Consider the following 20,041-nt stretch of genomic DNA (forward strand, 5'->3'; position numbering starts at 1 on the left):
CTGATCACAGCTGGATGATTGTTCAGTTTTGATAACAATGCAAAAAAAATTTTTTTTTTACATAATAGAAGGTAAAACATCTTTCTAGACTTAAATTTCTAGCAGTTATGGCAGACAATTAGCGTGAAAGCCTTAGTTACACAACTGTAAGGAAAGTTGGATAAACTTGGTAAATACCCTTTGAAATACATGGCTGATGTTAAAAGATTTTATAGTGCGTAATCCCCAGAGGCCAAAAACCGGAAATAAGAGAGTAGCCAGATACGTGGTTGAGGCCATGACCATCAGGCATAAAGACAGTTCCTGGTCTCTGGAACCAGGTGCCTGGATTTCAAAGGTTACACAAGCACGGGAGGTCAAGTCTTAGGTTTCCGCAAGGTGGGTGTTGGATGGAGATCCACACACAGACAGGATTCTTAGAGACTCGCCCTCAGTGAAGGATAAGCTAGTACTTGTCTTACCTTATGCTCTGGTGCAGAGAAGAAGTCATTCCTGGAATTTGTTACCACAGACCTGTCTTACTTGAGATTCAAAATTACACTACCTATATGGTCTCAGAAGCCTGTGAATTTATTTTGGGGGTTATTTTGAGAATTATTTGGGCGGCACTTGGCCAAAGGAAAGAATTACATTCTGTTTCCGGATAGGTGTGCCTTAATTCAGGCTGTACAGGATACGAACATATAAAACCGCAGTGGTGTTCAGCTCGCAGTTCAGAATTAGAGAACACACGTGGAAAGAACCCCCCCATGAGTAAGAGTCAGAAGCAACAAATGGCACGATTAACTCCCCCTCCTGAGGACTTTAGATAATAGATTTACCAAATAGGGACTACAAAAAAAGCATGTTTAAAGTGACGGGGACGCCTGGGTGGCTCTGTCAGTCTGCCTTTAGCTCCGGTCATGATCCCGGCATCCTAGGATCGAACCCTGCTCCTAGGGGTTGGGCTCCCTGCTCAGCAGGGACTCTGCTTCTCCCTCTCCCTCTGCCTGCAGCTGCCCCAGCTTATGCTCGCTGTCAAATAAAATCTTTTAAAAAATAAAAAAAGTGATAGACATTTAAGAGAAGGAAGCTAACAAAAAACGAAAGAGAACTTCCAGAAATGAAAAATAGTTTAAAATTCAGTATAAAAAAATTGGTGTAGAAATTAAATAGTACGTGGAATTGGAGAGACAATGAATAAACTATACAAATGAAACTAAGGAAATTACCCTGAATGCAGTAGTGATGAAAAATTGAGTAAGAAGAGTCAGTGTATGCCTCGTAGAAGTTCTAAAAGAGGAGAGTGTGTTATAGGAGCAAGACCATATTAAAAGTGATAATGCCTGGAAACCTCATAAAAGTCACGATTCTTCCAATTTGGGAAATACAATGAACCACGGGTAAATAAAGATAATACTGCAGAACAACGAAAGCGAAGAGAAAAATCTTCAACGCAGCCAGAAAGAAAAGATAATCCACATTCCTGCAGACACTTTACAGGCCAGAAGGGATTGTCCTGGTATCTTCCAAGTGCAGAAAGGAAAAAACCTGCAACGAAGAATACTCCACCCAGCAAGGCTGTCACTCAGAATTGAAAGGGACGTGGAGTGCTCGCTTGGGCAGGACATACACTAACGACGGAGCACGAGAGAGAAGTCTAGCTGGGCCTCTGCCCAAGGAGGACACGCAAATTCACGAGAGACACCGGTGAAAGGAGTTCATCCCCGCTAACGCTACCTTACAAGCAAGGTTAGAGACTTCGTTTAAGTGGAAAAGAAAAGGCCATAAACTAGAAGAAAATTATGAAAGGGAAAATTTTCACAGGTAAAAACGCAAACACACAAGAAAGGTAGATCAATTGCTTATTAAGCTAGTAAAGATTAAAACACAAAAGTAGTATAAATTATATCTACACAAATTAAGGAAGATAAAAAAGATGTAAAACAGGACATCGATATACATAAAACTTGGAGGGGCAAGTAAAATGTGCTTTTAGAATGTGCTCAAACTTAACCATCAAAACTTAATACAGACTGCTATATACATCGGATGTCATATAGGACCCCCCTGGTAACCACAAACCCAAACTACGATACACAAAAAACAAAGGTGTCCAAGCATGACACTGAATAAAGTCAGCAGAGAGCTAGAGAAGGAATAGAGAGGAACTACAAAACAATCAGAAAGCAATTAACAAAATGGCAGTAAGTACATACCTATCAACACTTAGGTCAAATGTAAATGCGCGACACGATCCCATCAGAAAACACGGCAGGACTACTGAACCGATGGAGAGTAAGCCCCCTCTAGATGCCTAACAAGAGTTTCACCTCAGACTTCTGAAGACACAGAGTGAGGCGCCGGGCTGGCTCAGTGCGTAGAGCGTGTGACTCTTGACCCCAGGGTTGTAGGTTTGAGGCGCCATGTTGGGTGCAGAGATTACTAAAAAATAAAATCTTTAAACAAAAAAAAAAAAGTCGCTTAAAGTGAAGGGATGGAAAAAGATATTTCATGTAAATGAAAACAAAAATGTCTGGGGTGGCAATCCTTCTATTAGACAAAATAGACTTTGAAACAAATACAGTAAGAGACAAGGAAGGGCTTGACATAATAAATTCATCCAACAAGAGGACATAACAATGGTCAGTGTCTGTGTACCCAGTAGAAGAGCAACTAGACACGTAGAGCAAACGTTAAAGGGAGTCGGAGAAGGTGGCGGATTGGGAGGATCCGGAGCTCACCTGACCACAGACGCAACGAGGCAACAGCTGCATCCGTACAGCGAACTCTGAAAATGACCTGAGGATGGGAAAAACAGACCCTGTACAGTTAGTCTAAAGAGAAGGCCACATCAAGAAGCGTAGGAGGTATGGAGACGACCAAACCCCTGGCAGGACTACCCACAAACAGGAGGGACACCGCAAGCACAGATGGGGCGAGGATCGGACCCCCACCAGGCACCCCGGCACTGAGGACCTGCCCCGGGAAGAGGAGTTCCTAACATCTGGCTTCGAAAACCAGTGGGGATTCACTTCGGGAGCTTCAAAAAAATCAGTAGGACTTCATGCTGGGAGAGCCAGACGGACTAGGAAACTGAGTCCTTGCCCTTAAAGAGCCAGCATAAAACATAATTCAGCCAGGGGAGATGTGGTCCAAGATGGTGATGGAGGAAGCCCCTGAATTCACTCTCTCCACAGTACACACCAAATCACACCTATTTATAGAGCAACTCCTCCTGAGGACCTGGGGGCCAACTGAACAGCCTCTGCGCAGCGGAAGGACAGCAAGAGAAATGGAGACCCAGTAATGAAGGGTCTGTGGGGAGGGAGAGCACCGAGGGACCAGGAACAGATTCCTCTGTCCTCGCACACAGAAAAAAACCCAGCGGTTTAAGAGAGCCCCCCCCCCCCCAGTTAGCGCTCATGATAGCTCTAGCATTTATGCCAGGGTGACACAGGCGCAAGCACGCTGGAACACTCCAGGCCCAATGCACTTCAGCTTCGGGCAGCTTAGCAGGGCACCTGTGACGCAGACCACTCTGAAACCTGCCAATGGACATCTACTTCAGATGCAGCCGTCCTGGCGGGGGTGCCCCCCAGGAACCCCGGCTCATGTCTGCCTCAGTTCCAGCCACCCTGCCAGGGCCCTTACAGCACCGGCCACCCCACACTGGCCTCAGCTCGTCACTCGGCCAAGGCACACCCTGTACGGGACACTCCGGGAAACGCTAGCTTGAACCTCACTCAGTGGCAGCTGTCCCACCAGTGGGAAGAGCCCTAGGACAACCCACCTTGCAACCACTTCTGCTTCAGAGCTGTCCTGCCAGGACACACTGTGTGGAGGCCCTGGGGACCACACGCTGGCCTGTGCCCAGTTTAGCTTTAGCTGGCCTCCCAGGGCACCTTCTGAGCAGAGTGCCCCAAGACCTCTCGGCCTATACCCCACCTCAGCTCCAGCAGAGACTCCTGAAACACCCTAGGCTTACACTCCAGCATCGGCTACCCTGCCAAGGACCCTCTGTGTGCAGAGCCCTGCCCCCCCCCCCCAGCTTGCACCCACTTTAGTTTCACCTATCTTGCCAGGGCAGCCCTGCAGAGCAAGGCCAGGGACCTCCCATCCCTCACAACACCTCAGCTCCAGCTGCCCTGCCAGGGCACCCCCTGCAGACTGCCCCAGGACACCCCAGCTGATAGCTATTTCAGCTTCAGCTGTCCTGCCAGGGTCCCGTCGCACATAGAACCCCAGGACACCATGACCTGCCTCCGCTTCAGTTTTGGCTAGCCTGGCAGGGGGCCCGCTGCATGAGAGCCACAGCATCCCTGTCTCGCACCCAGTCAGCTTCAGCTGTCCTGCCAGGGCACCTGCTGTGCAGAAGCCCCAGGACACCCTGGATAACACCCCACCTTAACTTTAGCTACCCTGCCAAGGTGCCTGCTGTGCACTGGGCCTCAGCGTACCCTGGCTTGCACCTGCTCTAGCCTCCGCTGCCGTCAGGGCACCCACTGTGTGGAGAAACCAGGGACCGAACAGTCTGCACTCACTTCAGCTTTAGCTGTCCTGCCAGGGCTCCCACTAGATGGAGCGCCCCAGAACCCTCAGCCCACACCATCCACAGCTCCAACCAGCCAGCATGAGTCACCAAGCACACAAAGTCTGCATAAGGGATGACAAACACAAGACCATTCCTTCAAGATTAGGAAAGGGAGCCATTCCACCTAATGCATACAAACAAACACGCAAGAGGATGGGAGACAGAGGAATACGCTCCGAAAGAAAGAACAAGACAAACCCACAGAAAAAGAACTAAATGAAATGGAGGTAAGCAATGTGAAGAAAGAACCGAAAATAACGGTCGTAAAGATGCTCACTGGGCTGGAGGGAAGAGTGGAAGAACTTAGGGAGACCTTCGATAAAGAGAAAATATGAAGAACACAATAACGGAAATGAAAAATACACTAGAGGGAATCAACAGATTAGCAGATGGAGAACACATCAACAATCCTGAAGACACGGTAATGGAAAGCACCCAGGCCAAACAGCAGAACGACAAAAGAATCTTTAAAATGAGGATACGTGAAGGGACCTCTCGGAAAACATCAAGTGAACGTTTGCATTATAGGGATCCCAGAACAAGAAGAAGAAAAAGGGGCAGAAAACTTATTTGAGGAGGGGCGCCTGGCTGGCTCAGTTGGTAGAGCAGCAACTCTTGATCTCAGGGTTGTGGGTTCAAGACCCATTTTGGGTGTAGAGATTTCTTTTCTCTTTTTTAAGATCTTATTTTTAGGAAAAGAAAACTTATTTGGAGAAATAATAGCTGAAAACTTGCCTAAAGAAGGAAATAGACGTCCTCCTTCAAAAACACAAATTTTAAAGAAAGAAAGTCAAACATGGTACTTCTGAACTCATCACAATAAAATAAAGCAAGAGAAGAAAGGACCAGAACAAATCTACAACAACAACCAGAGAACAACAAAATGGCACTACATATGCCTATCCTTAATTAAATGGAAATGACCTAATGCTCCAACCAAAACTCGTAAGGTGGTGAAATTGATTAAAAAACAGCAACAACACAAACCACTGTTATGCTGCATGTAAGAGACACCTCACAGCTCATGACACATATAGACTGAAAGTGGAGGGTTGGAAAAACATTTACCAAGCAAATGGAAGTGAAAAGAAAAAAGCCAAGTAGCAATACTTATCTCAGCTAAAATAGACTTTAAAACAGAGAAGAGACAAAGAAGGGCATTACATAACAATGAGGGGATCAATCCAATAAGAGGACGTAACAATTGCAAAGTCTATGCACCCAACTTTGAAGTACCTAAATATATAAAGAAAATATTAACAAACTTAAACAGATAAATTGATAATAACACAATGGTAGTAGAGAGCCTTAAAACCCCACTTACGTCAATGGATAAATCATCCAGGAAGAAAAATCAATAAGGAAACCATGTCTTTGAATGAAACATTAGACTACGCGGACATAAAGATACATATATAGGAACACTCCACAGAAAACAACAGAATGCACGTTCAAGTACGTACAGAAAATTCGCCAGATTAGATTATATGATAGGCCACAAAAAGTGGCAGTAAATTTAGGAAGACTGAAAACATACCATGCATATTTTCAGACCACAGTAGTATGAAAATAGAAATCAATCACAAGAAAAAAAAGGGAAAAAAACACAAAACACAGGGAGGCTAGTAAACATGATACTAAACAGCCAATAGGTCAGTGAAGCAAGCAAAGAAGTTATTAAAAAAAAAAGTGAACACACAAATGGTCCAAAATCTTTGGGATACAGCAAAAGCAGTTCTAAGAGGGAAGTTTATAGTAATACAGGCCTGCCTCAAGGAAAAAGGAAAACCTCAAATAACCCAACCTTACACCTAAAGGAACTAGAAAAATAACAACAAATGAAGCCCCAGGTTAGTTAGAAAGAAGAAAATAATAAAGAGTAGAGCAAAATTCCAAAAAATAGAAGAGGAAGGAAGGTTTCCAAATTTATTCTTTGAAGCCAGGATCGTCCTGACACCAAAACCAAAGACACCACAAAAATACTACAGGCCAATATCCCAGATAAACAGATGCAAAAATCCTCCACAGAAAGAGCGCCTGGGCGGCTCAGTTGGTTAAGGGTTAAGTGGTTAAGGGTTAAGGGTTAAGCATCTGCCTTCGGCTGGTGTCATGATCCTGGGGGCCTGGGATAGGGCCCCACTGTTGGTCGAGTGGGGCTCCCTGCTCAGTGGGGATCCTGTTTCTCCCTGTCCCTCTGCCCTTCCCCCGACCTCCCCTCCATAACACTTGTGCTTGCTTGCTCTCTCTCATGCATTCTCTCTCTCTCAAATAAAATCTTTTTTAAATGATAGAGATTAGCGTGGCCCCTGCGTCAGAATGACATTCCAATTTGTGCCATTTTGTATATTGAAAAAAAAAAAAAAAACAACCATTCACCACAATCAAGTGGAATTTATTCTGGAGATGCAAGGATGGCTTAGTATTTACAAATCACTAAACATGATAGACCACATCAACAAAAGAAAGCATAGAAATCATATGATCACCTCCACAGATGCAGAAAAAGCATTTGGCAAAGTACGACATTCATTCATTTTAAAAAGTCTCAGTAAAGTGGGTTTAGAAGCAACATAGTTCAACATAATAAAGGCTGTATGACAAGTCCATAGCTAACATCATGTACAATGCTGAAAAACAGAAATTGTCCTCTAAAAATCAGGAGCAAGATAGGATGCCCCCTCTCACTTTCATTCAACATAATACTGGAAGTCCCTGCTGCAGCAAGCAGACAACAAGAAAAAAAGAGGCATCCTTTTTTTTTTTTTTTTAATGTTTTTTATTATATTATGTTAGTCACCATACAGTACATCCCCGGTTTCCGATGTAAGGCTCGATGATTCATTAGTTGCGTATAACACCCAGTGCACCATGCAATACGTGCCCTCCTTACTGCCCATCACCAGTCTATCCCATTCCCCCACCCCCTCCCCTCTGAGGCCCTCAGTTTGCTTCTCCCGGCTCCCTGCTCTGCTGAGAGCCTGCTTCTTCCTCTCCCACTCCCCCTGCCTGTGTTCCCTCTCTCGTTGGCTGTCTGTCAAATAAATCTTAAAAAAAAAAAAAAAAAAAAAGAGGCATCCTTATTGGTAAAGAAGGTCAACTGTCAACTATTTGCAGCTGACATGATACTCTACATAGACGATCCCAACTCCACCAAAAAACTACTAGAAAAAATGAATTCAGTAAAGTTGCAGGATACAAAATTAATACCCAGAGGGCTGGGAAGATGGTGGAGTAAAAGGACCCTAAGTTTGCCTCAACCCACAGATAACACCCCTATCAGCCTAAATCACCCAGAAAACACCCCAAAGCCCGCTAGCACAACTCGAGTCAGGAAGGAGGCCACAGCGAGGAAGGTGGGAACGGTGAAGACGCCGTCTGGGAGCGGAGGCGCCGAGAAGGGCGCAAGACAGACTTTCACCCCCCGGAGCCCATCGATGGGGAGGACGAATCTCTGTAATGTTTGCCTTGGATGGTGAGAGGGGCTGAATTTCATGAGTTCTTAACCTCCGCGGGCTTAGCCTGGAATTTTAAAACGCATCGGGCTTGGCCCTGGGAGAGACTGGAGGGCGTCAGGAAGCAGCGGCCCTGCCTTAAGGAGACGGAGGGACAGACAGCCTGCGCAGACACCGCGTAGAACCAGCAGTTTGAAAAGCGCCTGCGGCAGTCAGGAGGGGGAGGGGGCTGCTCATCTGGGAGTGTGGCCCGGAGAGGCGGGGATGGCGGGGAGACCCACGCTGCAGGAAGAGAGGAGCCGGCAGGCGCCGTTTCTCTGCCCACGCCGCCACAAACCACTGGCCACATGCGGCACGGAGCGCAGCCCCGACACTCCCACCTGCTGTGCGTGCACCAAGCCCCGCGCCCCCGCCCCGCGTGCGCGCATCTGCCCTTCCCGGCCCGCTCACGTGCGTCCTGGCACTGCGGGCCCACCCCCAGAAGACCAGTGCAAACCTGTTACCACCGCGTCTCCTGAATTGCCTGTCTCCCGGGACATCGCTTCCAGCGGCGGTCGGGGCAGGTCTCCTTTTGCAAGCGGACCACCCCACACCGCAGGGCCCTCAACAGGCAAAGACAGCCTCTGCCGACAACTGGACTGCAGGAAAACGAGGCCATGAGTCAACAGCAGGTGCACACAGCATACATACGAGACACCCGCGGAAGCTCCAGGTCCTGGGGGCCAGGGGACACGGCGCTGCAGGACCTCTTCCTCCTAGAACTATTACCATCAAGAGCAAGAGAAGTAGCTGAGCTTCCTAACACAGAAATAGAGAGACAAAATGAAGAGACAGAGAAACATCTCCCAAATGAAAGACCAAGACCAAACCAGAGAAAGAGACCAAAGTGAAATAGATAGAAGTAATATGCCTGACAGAGAATTTAAAGCACTCATCACAAACATGCTCACTGGACTTGAGAGTGGAGGGCATCAGTGAGACCCTTAACACAGAGATCAAAACAAAGAAGGATATCCGGGCGCCTGGGTGGCACAGCGGTTAAGCGTCTGCCTTCGGCTCAGGGCGTGATCCCGGCGTTATGGGATCGAGCCCCACATCAGGCTGCTCCGCTATGAGCCTGCTTCTTCCTCTCCCACTCCCCCTGCTTGTGTTCCCTCTCTCGCTGGCTGTCTCTATCTCTGTCAAATAAATAAATAAAATCTTTAAAAAAAAAAAAAAAAAGAAGGATATCAGCTAGTTCTTTGTTTTTACTCAAAAAGCATATACCTTTTTATAGTTCGTGACTTCTGTGAGCAAAACTTTTTTGTATGTGTGTATATCCCTTTAATCATTGCAACATGGTAGGGTTGGGATTCCTTACTTCCTCATTTTCTTATAGGTTTTAAATTTCCAACCTGTTAAGTGAATTTGTAGACCAAATCCCAAAGGAACTTTTTTTGTAGTTGGTTCTTGCAAAATGTGTTTGGTAAACAAACTCAAAGTGAATTCCTAGAGTGTTTTAGTATTTATCAAATAACTGACCATTTCCTATAGGAAGGTAAGAAAATTTCGGCTTTGTTTTATTACAGTTTATACAAAGTTCTGTGACAGGGCATCTTCTTTGCTTCCAGGTCACTGGACATTCAGAGCCTGGCACAACTGTCAGCTTTATTCTGACATAATTCTGAGACTAAGGGGCAAGGATCACATCTAATGACATGTGTTCCTCTGCTCTGTTATATACTGTTATCAATGATTAAACTGATCTTAACAAAATTCCGAGCGGTGGAACCTTGAAATGCATGTGCAAGGTTTATGATAAAATGACTTGGTTAGCATTTTAGTAACACTTCAAAGTGTTTTTGTTTATTTTCTAGACTAAATGTAGGGTTGGTATGAAGTAAAAACATCTAATGGTTAATTTCCCATTTGTGTTTTATGTTCTTGAATACCTTTTTTGGGTTACTTAAGGAGATTTAAAAATCATTATTTTTGGTCAGAAAAATAATAAACATATCTTATAAATATTTTTAAAAACACCAGAGATGAACACAATAAATGAAATTAAAAATATACATGATGGCATAAGTAGCAGGCTAGATGAAGCAGAGGAAATAATTAACGACCTGGAAGGCAGAGTAATGGAAAGTAATCAAGCTGAGGAAAGGAGAGGAAAGAAAATTATTTAAATGAGAATAGTCTTGGGGAACTCGGCAACTCTATCAAGTATAATAACATCCATGTTATAGGGATCTCAGGAGAAAGAGAGATATAAGGGGGCAGAAAATTTATTTGAAGAATAGCTGAAAACTTCCTTAACCTGGGGAAGGACACAAATATCTAGATCCAGGAAGCAAAGAGATTCCCACTAAAATTCAACACAAGGAAGTCCACACCAAGACACGAGGTAATTAAAGTGGCAAAAAGTAGTGATAAAAAGGTTTTTTAAAGAAGAAAATGTGGACAGTTACATACAAGTGGAACCCCAGAAGGCTGTATTTTTCAGCAGGAACTTTGAATAGATCATGCCACTCCCTTCTGGCCTACAAAGTACAGAAAAGGAAAATCTACAGCCAAGAATACTCCATCCAGCAAGGCTATCATTCAGAAGAGAAGGAGAGAGAAATAGTTTCTCAGACAAAAAACTGAAGGAATTTAGGACCACTAAACCAGCCCTACAAGAAATATTAAAAGGGACACTTTGAGCGAAAAGAAAGACCATCAGTGAGAGTATGAAAAGTAAAAAACACAAAAGCAGTAAAAATAAGTATTTCTGTAAATCAGTTAAGGGACTTATAAAAGGATGCAAAATACGACACCATATACCTAAAACATGGGGGACAGAGAAGTAAAGAATGGGGTTAAACTTAAGTGACCATCAACTTAATATAGACTGCTATTTGCAGAAGACGTTATATACAAAGGTAGCCATAAATCAAAAACAATGATGTATATGCAAAGAATAAAGAGAAAGGAATTCAAATATATCAAAGAAAGCCAACAGAACATGAAAGAGAGCAAGAAAGGATCAGAATATCAATAGAAACAACCATAAACCAAGTAACAAAATAGCAACAAATACATAGCTATCACTAATTACTTTGAATATAAATGGACTGAATGCTCCAGTCAAAAGACATAAGATGGCAGCATGAATTAAAACAAAACCAAAAAAGAAACAAACAAAAAAACTAGACCCATCTATATGCTGCCTATAAGAGACTCATTTCAGACCAAAAAGGACATGCAGATTGAAAGTGAGGGGATGCAGAAACATTTATCATGCAAACGGATGCCAAGAGGAATCTAGGGTAGCAGTACTTACATCAGACAAAATAGACTTTAAAACAAAGACTAACAGGAGATAACACTATATAATAATAAAGGGGATGATCCGGAAGAATTAACATAGTTAAAATGTCCATGCTACCCAGAGCAATCTACACTTTCAATGCTATCCCGATCAAAATACCGAGAACGTTTTTCAAAGAACTGGAACAAACAGTCCTTAAATTTGTATGGAACCAGAAAAGACCCCGAATCTCCAAGGAACTGTTGAAAAGGAAAAACAAAGCTGGGGGCATCACAATGCCGGATTTCGAGCTGTACTACAAAGCTGTGATCACAAAGACAGCATGGTACTGGCACAAAAACAGACACATAGACCAATGGAACAGAATAGAGAGCCCAGAAATGGACCCTCAGCTCTTTGGGCAACTAATATTTGATAAAGCAGGAAAAAACATCCGGTGGGAAAAAGACAGTCTCTTCAATAAATGGTGCTGGGAAAATTGGACAGCTACATGCAAAAGAATGAAACTTGACCACTATCTCACACCATACACAAAAATAAACTCCAAATGGATGAAAGACCTCGATGTGAGACAGGAATCCATCAAAATTCTAGAGGAGAACATAGGCAGCAACCTCTACGACATCGGCCAAAGCAACCTTTTTCATGACACATCCCCAAAGGCAAGTGAAACAAAAGATAAAATGAATTTATGGGACTTCATCAAGATTAAAAGTTTCTGCACATCCAAGGAAACAGTCAGAAAAACTAAGAGGCAGCCCACGGAATGGGAGAAGATATTTGCAAATGACACTACAGATAAAGGACTGGTATCCAAGATCTACAAAGAACTTCTCAAACTCAATACACGAGAAACAAATAAACAAATCAAAAAATGGGCAGAAGATATGAACAGACACTTTTCCAATGAAGACATACAAATGGCTAACAGACACATGAAAAAATGTTCAAAATCATTAGCCATCAAGGAAATTCAAATCAAAACCACACTGAGATACCACCTTACGCCAGTTAGAATGGCAAAAATAGACAAGGCAAGAAACAACAATTGTTGGAGAGGATGTGGAGAAAGGGGATCCCTCCTACATTGTTGGTGGGAATGCAAGTTGGTACAGCCACTCTGGAAAACCGTGTGGAGGTCCCTTAAAAAGTTAAAAATTGAGCTACCCTATGATCCAGCCATTGCACTACTGGGTGTTTACCCCAAAGATACAGACGTAGTGAAGAGAAGGGCCATATGCACCCCAATGTTCATAGCAGCAATGTCCACAATAGCTAAATCGTGGAAGGAGCCGAGATGCCCTGCAACAGATGACTGGATTAAGAAGTTGTGGTCCATATATACAATGGAATATTACTCAGCAATCAGAAAGAATGAGTTCTCAACATTTGCTACAACATGGACGGCACTGGAGGAGATAATGCTTAGTGAAATAAGTCAAGCAGAGAAAGACAACTATCATATGATTTCTCTCATCTATGGAACATAAGAACTAGAATGATCAGTAGGGGAAGAAAGGGATAAAGAAAGGGGGGGTAATCAGAAGGGGGAAAGAAACATGAGAGACTATGGACTATGAGAAACAAACTGAGGGCTACAGAGGGGAGGGGGGTGGGGGAATGGGATAGACCGGTGATGGGTAGTAAGGAGGGCACATATTGCATGGTGCACTGGGTGTTATACACAACTAATGAATCATCGAGCCTTACATCGAAAACCGGGGATGTACTGTATGGTGACTAACATAATATAATAAAAAATCATTATTAAAAAAAAAATAAATAAAATAAAGGGGATGATCCAACAAGAGGCTATAACAATTGTACATATTTACGCACCCAACACAGAAGTACCCAAATACATAAAACAGTAACAAAATAAAGGAAATAAGTGATAATAATATAATAGTAGGAGAGTTTAACACCCCTCTTACATCAATGGACACATTATCTAAACAGAAAATCAACAAGAAAACAATGGCTTTGAATGACGACACAATGAACCAGATGGATTCACCAGATATATTCAAACATTCAATCCTCAAACATCAGACTACGCATTCTTTTCAAGTGCACAAGGAACATTCTCCGGAATAGATCACATGTTAGGCCACAAAACAAGTCTTGACAAATTCAAGAAGATCAAAGCATACCATGCATCATTTCTGACCACAATGCTATGAAACTAGAAATCAACAAATACATGGAGGAAAGAACACAAATGGAAAGAACACAAATACATGGAGGTTAAATAACATGCTACTAAACAATGAGAGGGTCAACCAAGAAGTCAAAGAAGAAATAAAAAAATCACATGGAAACAAATGAAAATGAAAACACAATGGTCCAAAATCTTTGGGATGCAGCAAAAGCAGTTCTAAGAGGGAAGTTTATAGCAATACAGGCCTACCTCAAAAAGCAAGAAAAAGCTCAGAAACCTAACCTTATGCCTCAAGAGCTAGAAAAAGAAGAACAAACACAACCCCAGAACAGCAGAAAGAATAAAGATTAGAGCAGAAATAAATGATAAACTAAAAAAATGATAGGACAGATCAATGAAACCAGGAGCTGATTCTTTGAAAAGATAACAAAATTGATAAACCTCTAGCAAGACTCATTAAAAAAAAAAAATAGAATCCAAATAAAGAAAATTACTAAGAGGAGAAATACCACAGAAATACAAACAATTGTAACAGAATATTATGAAAAGGTATACACCAACAAACTGGACAGCATAGAAGAAATGGCTAACTATATAGAAACATGTAACCTACCAAAACTAAAGCAAGAAGAAATAGAAAATTTGAACAGATCAATCACCAGCAATGAAATTGAAGCAGTAACCAAAAAGCTCCCCGAAAAACAGAAGTCCAAGACCAGATGGCTTCACAGGTGAATTCTACCAAACATGTAAAGAAGAGCTAATGCCATTCTTCTCAAACTATTCCAAAAAATTCAAGAAGGAAAATTTCAAAATTCATTCAATGAGGCCAGTATCACCCTGATACCAAAATCAGATTAAAAAAAAAAAAACCTCAAAAAAAGAACTACAGGCCAATATCTCTCAGGAATATAGATCCAAAAATCCTCAACAAAATATAAGCAAACCAAATTAAACAGCGTATTTAAAAAATCATATACCAGTAACAAGTGGGATTTAATACTAGGATGCCAGGGTGGTTCAATATTTGCAGATCAGTGTGATACATTTCATCAATAAGAGAAAGGATAAAAACTTTATGATCATTCCAACAGATATAGAAAAAGCATTTGACAAAGTACCTTATTCACTCATGATAAAACACTCTGCAAAGTAGGCCTAATGGGAAAAATCATCTCAACATAATAAAGGCCATAAATGAAAACCCAGAGCCAACACCATACTCAATGGTGATAACCTGAGAGCTTTCGCCTAAAGTCAGGAACAAGACAAGAATGTCCACTCTCACCACTTTTATTCAACATACTACTGGAAGTCCGAGCCACAGAAATTAGACAACATAAAGAAATAAAGTTCATCCAAATTAGTAAGGAAGAAGTAAAACTATTTGCAGATGACATGTAGAAAACCCTAAAGACTCCACACAAAAAAAAAACAAAAAAAAAAAAACAACTACTACAACGGCTAAATGATTTCAGTAAAATTGCAGGATATAAGTCAATGTACAGAAATCTGTTGCATTCCTATACACCAATAATGAGGCAGAATAAAGTGAAATTAAGAAAACAATTCCATTTACAATTGCACCAGAGCTATAAAATATCTAGGAATAAACTTAACCAAAGAGGTGAAAGACCTGTACTCTGAAAACTATGAAACATGGATGAAAGATGGATTGGAAGAACAAATATTGTTAAAGTATCTATGCTACCTAGAGCAATCTATACACTCAATGCAGTCCCTATCAAAATACCATCAACTTTTTTCACAGAGCTGGAAGAAATAATTCTAAATTTGTATGGAACCAGAAAAGACCCCGATTAGCCAGAGGAATGTTGAAAAAGAAAACCAAAGCCGGTGGTATCACAATTCTGGACTTCAAGCTCTATTACAAAGCTGTGATCACAAAGACAGCATGGTACTGGCACAAAAACAGACACATAGATCAATGGAACAGAATAGGGAACCCAGAAATGGACCCTCAACTCTATGGTCAACCAGTCTTTGACAAAACAGGAAAGAATATCCAATGGAAAGAAGACAGTCTCTTCAATAAATGGTGTTGGGAAACTTGGACAACCACCTGCAGAAGAATGAAACTGGACGATTTCCTTACACCATACACAAAAATAGACTCAAAATGGATGAAAGACCTAAATGTGAGACAGGAATCCATCAAAATCCTAGAGAAGAACACAGGCAGCAACCTCTGTGACACTGGCCACAGCGTCTTCTTGCTGGACACATCTCCAAAGGCAAGGAAACAAAGGTAAAAATGAACTATTGGGACTTCATCAAGATAAAAAGCTTTTGCACAGCAAAGGAAACAGTCAACAAAAACAAAAGACAACACACAGAATGGGAGAAGATATTTGCAAATGTCTTATCAGATAAAGGGCTAGTATCCAAAGTCTATGAAGAACTTATCAAACTCAACACCCAAAGAATAATCCAATCAAGAAATGGGCGGAAGACACAAACAGACATTTCTCCAAAGAAGACATACAAATGACCAAGAGACACATGAAAAAGTGCTCAACATCACTCGGCATCAGGGAAATACAAATTGAAACCACAATGAGATACCACCTCACACCAGTCAGAACGGCTAACATTAACAAGTCAGGAAACGACAGATGTTGGTGAGTGATGAGGGAACAGAAGGCAAGTTGAGAACAAAGCAGAAACTGACACCCCGCACCCCCCCCCACCATGGGACTTCGTGACATTCCTCAGGCACCCCTGGCTGCCCAAAAGCTAAGGAAAAGAAAAAACAAATGATTAACTGACAGAGATCACAATCCTGGGAGGCCTGGGTCTCCCTCAGTTTACACATGTCCTAGTGATTTACAAGGAAGAAGCGTTCTTATCAATAGCCTAACTTCCAGAGACCCAGAATTCAGTTTCCTGAAGCCCTAACATTACCATCCCCTCCATAAAACTGAGGGAAGCTGAGGCAGAAGGAAATATAAATAAAACGGAATTTCTTTCTGGACCTGCAACCCATTAATAAGGACACGTGATAGGAGGAAAGTAACATTCTCCAGGGACGCTCCCAACTATCTTACTCTTGACACCTTCTAGAGGGGCCAACGACCTTAACTTGACAATAGCAAGGCCTCCAGTGTCCGAGTCTAACATATGAAAGTACTTTCTCAACCTCCCTTCTTTCCTTACCTTCCCCCAACCCCACAGTATATAATCAGCCACCCCTCACAACTGCAGTGCAGCTCTTTCTGCCCACGGGTCCTGTCCCCGTGCTTTAATAAACCATTTTGCACCAAAGACAGCTCAAGAATTCTTTCTTGGTCGGTGGCTCCGGACTCCACCCCACTGAATCTCACCCATATTCTACGACCTCATCATATGGCGCCCGAACGTGGGGCTTTGAGTCTTTACATCCGGACTCTGAGCTTCGGTGCAAAATTGGTGAGTACTTTCCCTTCTTTTCCTTTCCTCTCCTTTCTGGGGCTCTTCAAGGAGTACGGTCTTATTGGAACACTTTCATGTCGCTAGGTCAGGCTGCAATCCTCTAGCCGGTGGCTACTCTATGGGGAGGAAAAAGCTTGCCTTTTGGCTGGAAGTTAGTACCCCGGCCGGGATGGTAAGAAAACCCAGAAACTTGATGCCCTCTTTTTACCGCTGTCCTTATACAAAGTCATCTGTCTTGGGCACAGGACAGCCACTTAAGTGACTAGCACGGCTCCCAATCTTAAGACTCCCGTGTGAGGTTTCCTCCTGATGGATCTAATGCGATCCCCTCCACATTCCTGGTCTAGCTGCTTCTGGCTGCGGGACCTCCACCTGGAACTGGCCGAAACCAGTACCCAATGGAATTACAACCCAACCGGGGGAACGTTTCCTAGGGAAGTTGGCTGTAAGGACCACCTGTGTTGGAATGTCGCTTAGAACATGATGGATTTGTCTTTACTGTTTTCCGTCAATGTCCTCTACTAATTACTTAGGCTACAAAATTTGGTAATTCCCCCTTGTTAAACTTTTCTAGTTTTCTCCATGGATTAAATACAGCTGGTTCTTCAAGGCAAGGTAAAATAAGGTGTGACCTTCATGGCACGACTTTCAAGGCATGGTATTTCAGTCCATTCACCAGGCACCTATCGGCAGCCTAGGATGCGATGGGGTAGGGGAGGGACGCCGGTATCCCTCCTACGGGCCTTTTATGGCAGGAATGCCTTCACTGGAAGGCAGGATTGCGATCAATAGCGATTTTTGTTGAGGGACGCCTCTGGTCGCTTTTGACACATGGGAACCTCTGACATATCCTGTGTGGGACACCACCCAGGAGTCGGGGGGATTTTGGTAATGGATCTTCTTTACTTTTCTAGGAACATGGGATCTTCTTCTTCTGTTCCCAAGGATTCTCCCTTGGGATGCCTTTTAACCCATTGGAATCAATTCGGACTGCAAGATTTAAGAAAGAAGAAGCTGACCTTTTTCTGTAATGTCTCATGGCCTCAATACTCCTTAGGAGATGAGGAAAAATGGCCCATTAATGGGGCATTAAGCTTCAGTACAATCCATCAGTTAGATCTATTGTGCAAGGAAGAGGGCAAATGGACTGAAGTCCCATACGTCCAAGCTTTTATGGCCCTAAATCAGGATCCGGACCTGAGGGCCTCTTGCAGAATGTGTCTAACCCTCAACCAGATTAACAACCCCCCCCCTTGGATATACTGGATGATGATTGTCTAAATAGGCCAATTCCTCTTAATAAATCTGAGATATCAGAGGAAATGGAGGCCATTCCAAAGAAAGAGGACACTGGCTCTGTTGCTACCCCTCCTCCTTATAAATCCCAAGACCCCTCTGCTCCCAGCCCAGCTGGACGTACTAGGAGCGGGACTCCCTCTCTTCCAGGGGCTCCGTCCAAGTATGGGATGCACCCTCTTAGGGAAGTTGCTAATGGGGAAGTGGGCACAATTAGGGTCCGTGTCCCATGCTCCACTGCAGACCTGGCTCAGATAACACAACAGTTAGGGCGATATTCTGAAAAGCCCTCTCAATTTATTGAGGGCTTTCAATAAGTATCTATTATGTTTGATTTGACCTGGCGGGATATATACATATCATCTTAACTTGTTGTTGCACCCCTGAGGAAAAGAAGCGAGTCTGGGAGGGAGCGCAAGAGTTCGCTGATGAACCGGCCGTGAGAGATAGGGGACGTTACCCAGCTGGGGGTGCTGCTGTCCCTAGCACCGAACCATACTGGAACTATCAGGAGAATAGTTCAGGGAAAGAAAAACGAAACCATATGATTACTTGTTTAATAGAAGGAATGAAAAAGCGATTCTGTAAACCTGTAAACTTTGATAAACTTCAGGAAGTTACACAAGGAACTGATGAGAATCCGGCTCTATTTCAGGGCCGATTGGTAGAAGCCATCCGTAAATATACAAATTTGGACCCAACCTCACCCGAGGGAATAACTATACTAAATACACATTTTGTAAGCCAGTCAGCACCTGACATCCGCCGAAAACTAACTAAAATGGCTTTGGGTCCTCAAACTCCGATCCAGCGCCTACTAGACGTAGCGACCGGAGTCTTTAATAGAGATATGGCCTTATGGCAAGAGAAGGACCAGAGAGCCACATTACAGGGTAAGATCCAGGCTAAAATAATGGCTGCCGCTATTGCGGATTCCCCACAACACCAGACTAACCAGGGGCACAAGAAAAGGCCAGTATCAGACACAGAACTAGGTAAGTCCCCGTGCTATGGATGTGGCCAGATCGGACACTGGAGCAGAGAATGTCCAAATAAGTGCTCTCCACTAGGGCCATGTCCTGTCTGTAAAGAAACAGGACATTGGAAGAGAGACTGTCCCCATCTCCAGAGAGAGAGGAGGACAGGAACTCACTTCCCTGCCCGAGAGTCGAAGCTGGAGGAACTGGCATGAAGGGCCCTGAGGCTGGTCCGGCTCCCTTTGACGTCAAGATGACTGAGCCCCGGGTTACCCTGGATGTGGGAGGTGGGGTAATCAATTTTCTTATTGATACGGGAGCCACTTACTCGGTTCTTATTCAGCACTCTGGCCCTACTTGTCTTTCTAGCCATAAAATTGTCGGCATAGAAGAAAAAACTAAAACGTGCCGTCAGACAATGCCTTTGACCTGTAAATATAACAGTCAATTGGTTACTCATGTTTTTCTAGTTCTTCCGTCTTGTCCCACTCCATCACTTGGACGAGACTTAATGTACAAACTGGGAAGCCGGTTTGCTCTTACTAAAAAAGGGGATGGCTTGTTCTCTTTAACATCTGGAGAGCCGAACCCTTACCCTGATATCCCTTCTGATATCTGGAAGTAAATCCACAAGTTTGGGATTGCCATGTGCCAGGGCGAGCTCTGAAAGCCCAACCAGTTAGAGTAACTTGGAAAGACCCAGCCGTTATACCTCATAAAAAACAATACCCTCTGAAACCCGAGGCCAAGGCTGTGTTGCAACCACTATTGATAAGTTTCTCAGACGTGGCATTTTAAAGCCTTGTCAAACTCCTTATAACACTCCCGTAGTACCAGTAAAAAAGCCAAATGGGGACT

At 43.4% G+C, this 20,041-nt stretch overlaps 1 protein-coding gene across 1 annotated transcript in view; it reads right to left on the bottom strand.

Annotated features, from left to right (window-relative positions):
- The window catches only part of USP50 (ubiquitin specific peptidase 50), a 45,809-nt gene that overhangs the window by 2,582 nt on the left and 23,186 nt on the right, over positions 1-20,041 (bottom strand). The window lies entirely within an intron of this gene.

Source organism: Ursus arctos, unplaced genomic scaffold, assembly GCF_023065955.2.
Source record: "Ursus arctos isolate Adak ecotype North America unplaced genomic scaffold, UrsArc2.0 scaffold_36, whole genome shotgun sequence".
Taxonomy (NCBI): Eukaryota; Metazoa; Chordata; class Mammalia; order Carnivora; family Ursidae; genus Ursus; species Ursus arctos.